The sequence below is a fragment of the Chrysochloris asiatica genome, unplaced genomic scaffold (genome assembly GCF_000296735.1).
Source record: "Chrysochloris asiatica unplaced genomic scaffold, ChrAsi1.0 scaffold00223, whole genome shotgun sequence".
Lineage (NCBI taxonomy): Eukaryota > Metazoa > Chordata > Mammalia > Afrosoricida > Chrysochloridae > Chrysochloris > Chrysochloris asiatica.
In genome coordinates, this window is record NW_006408741.1 from 3,126,295 (window position 1) to 3,129,458 (window position 3,164).

Sequence of the window (3,164 nt, forward strand, 5' to 3'; positions counted from 1 at the left end):
GTCTACTTTAAAATACCCATTTATTTTGTCTGTCAGGCTCTGGAGTGACTAAGTAACAGAAGAATGGGCAAGACAACCTGCGATTCGCTGAGAGAGCCTGGTGTGCCTACCAAACCCAAATGTTCTCTCTAGCTCTACCTCGGACTCCCTGTGTGGTTTTTAGACAAAGAAGAAATCAATCACTTCCCATATACACCACAATCAAACCTACTGCCATCAAGCCGATTCGGATTCATAGTGACCCGAAAGGACAGGCTAGAAGCGTTCTTTATGGTTTCTGAGGCTATAAAATCGCATGGAAGCAAACTGCCTCATCTTTCTCCTGAGGAACAGCTGGTGGGTCCAAACCACTGACCTTATGGTTAGCAGTCCAATGCTTAACCCACTGCTTCTTCTCTGTAGCAGCATAGGAGTGAATAATTGTGGTGGATCTTTTCTTCCATTGAAAATTAAGAATTAAAGAAGGGTCGTATTTTAGTGACTTATAGTCCTGGTGTGGTGATGTAAGATAAGCACTGGACTGCTGACCACAAAGTTTACGGTTCAAGCCCACCAGCCACTCCTAGGAAATCCTATAAAAGGTGGCTATGAGTCAGAACCAACTCAATGGCACTCAACAATAACAAGAAGTTAATGTAAACAACTGCAACCAAGTATGCTTTTTTTTTTTAAAAAAATAGTTAATAATAGTGTTTATTGAGCTGTGCCTTAGAACGGATGCTGGGTTTTGTCCATGGTGCTCTTGATGTACAAAGCCTGAACATTCTGCCAATTCTTCTTTAGCAGTGAACCCAAAAGTTGACAGCCAAGTGGGTGTTGTAAATGAGCTCATCATGTGTCGTCTTCACATGGCCAACAGCCACCTGCTAGACACAGCACCTCTTCATCTGGAACTTGATGGTGGACTTCACCTCATTGGCTTTAGCCACCATGTTCTCATTGTGGGTAAGCAGGGAAGGAAATTTGCCGCCTACTTCAGGTCTCAGGATCCTTGGGATTTGCTCCATCAGGGACTCAGAGGCCAAAAAGGCATCATACTTCTTGGCCAGCTTTTTGACCAGCTTCTCATTCTTGTTGAGTTTCTTGATGTCCGTGTGAGGGATCCCCACAACCTTTGCTTCATCACAGTGCTGCTGGTCCCCAAGGACACACACAGAGAACTTGGGGCGAGAGGTGGACTTCAGCCTGGCAGTGCCCGAGAAGAATATAGGTCATAGTTCTTCAAGCTGCTCTGCAGCTCCACTGTTTCCAGAAACTCCCGGTGCTTGTACTGGTGCCCATGCAGAACTTCCCACACTGTCTCACAGAGGGTATCACAAGGGACTTTGCTGCACATGATGCCTAGCGCAGCAGCAGCAAACGTAAAAGAGCCCAAGTCTGCTTTGATCATAAATAACTGAAGGGTGCGTGTATGCATCTCCTAGGACTGCTGTGACAAATCACCACAAAGTGGATGGCTTTAAATAACAGAATTGTATTTTCTCACAGTTACAGAAGCTAGAAGTCCAAATAATGTGTGCAACAGTCCTGCTTTCTCCAAAGGTTCTAGGGGAAGATCTTTTCTTGTCTCTCTCAGCTTCTACTAGTCACAGGCATTCCTTGGCTTCTGACAGCATCACTCCAATCTTTGTCTCCATCATGTAGCCATCTTCCTTCAGTGCCTCTCCCTGCTCTGTCTCTTCTCCTTTTCTTACAAGCACACCAGTCAGATTACATTAAAACCTACTCTCCTTCAGTATGACTTCACTTTAACTGATGATAACATCTTCAGAGACCTTATTTCTAAATAAGGTCACATCCACAGGTAACCGAGTTTAGGAGGCTGTTGTTAAGTGACACCAAGTTGGTTCCAACTCAGAGCAACCCTATATAGGGTTTTTCCAAGCAGCGACTGGTGGGTTTGAGCTACTGACCTTGTGGTTAGCAGTCCAGTGCTTATTCTCCAGCACCACACCAGTTTAGAAGGCTGGAAGTCCAAATTCAGGGCATCAGCTCTTGGGACAGGCTTTCTCTCACCCTCAGCACTGAGGGAATCTCCTTGTCTCCTTTCAACATCTCTGGGCCCAGTGTTCCTTAGATAGTTCCATGTGTCATTTTTTTTTAATGCTTTGTTGTAAATTATGTGATAGTTTACATGGGAGATCATTAGTTTTACATTCATCCTATCGTATATTGTCTCATTGCCATGGTTATAATCTCCATCAACCAACCAAAGGGTATACCCCGCAAGCCTGCCCCTCCAGTCGTCAGCACACAGCCCTTTCCCTCTCTGTGTCTAAAGTCCCCAGCTGCTCCATCTCTCCATGTCATCGTCTCTGTCTCCATCTCAGGCATCACTGCTTCTCTGGGTAGGGTCCCACTCTACACTCTTCTCCCTTGATGGTCCCAGGGACCTCCTCTCCTAGGCTGAAAAGTTAATCACTCCCCTCCTTGCTACAAAACGTCTACCTTTACACTGCCAACCCTAACAATCACTCCTGATAACAATTATTCACTACTGTGTCATAAGAGACCTATCTGCATTTCCTTTCATCAGCCCCGCCTAGACAGATTGGATCCATGTGTCTTGACATCAGTGTTTCCCTGGGACTGGGAGGTTCTCAGCACAGGGATGCACTTGGCTCCTAGCTCTTCTCTCCTGGTGGTAGTAAGGTCCCTCTGATCTCTGCTTGCTTCTCTCTCCTTTTATCTCTTATAAGATGAAAGGTGTGACTCAATCAAAGATGTGACTTACCTTTTTTAAGGCTGTAACTCACCCCACACTGATTGCATTAAAGGTTAAGATTTATAATACATCAAGAAATGGAGAATCATTCTATCTGATTAAAAAATGGAGGACAATCACACAATACTATGATTGCTGACACATACTTTGCCCGTTGACACAAATTTTGGGAGACATACAATTCAGTCCATGCACACATAGACAAGAGCCAGGGAATAAATTCGGAACATCTGCAGATAGAGGACTCCTGCCACTTCAGGTGCAAGTCGATTTGTACTTACAGCCTAAACTGAAATGCAATCAGTCACGCCAAATGATTTTTGTTTTTCGCTTTTTCTTGGAACAAATCATGGATGAATATCCTAAATTCATTTCTATTCTGTTTTAAATTGTAGGATTTTTAAAAAATGCTTTTACAGTTTCCGATAAAGATTTAAAG

At 44.1% G+C, this 3,164-nt stretch overlaps 1 pseudogene; it reads right to left on the bottom strand.

The window, feature by feature from the left end:
* Positions 1-708: 708 nt before the first annotated feature.
* LOC102819457 lies at positions 709-1,336 on the bottom strand (annotated as a pseudogene).
* Between the last annotated feature and the right edge of the window lie 1,828 nt (positions 1,337-3,164).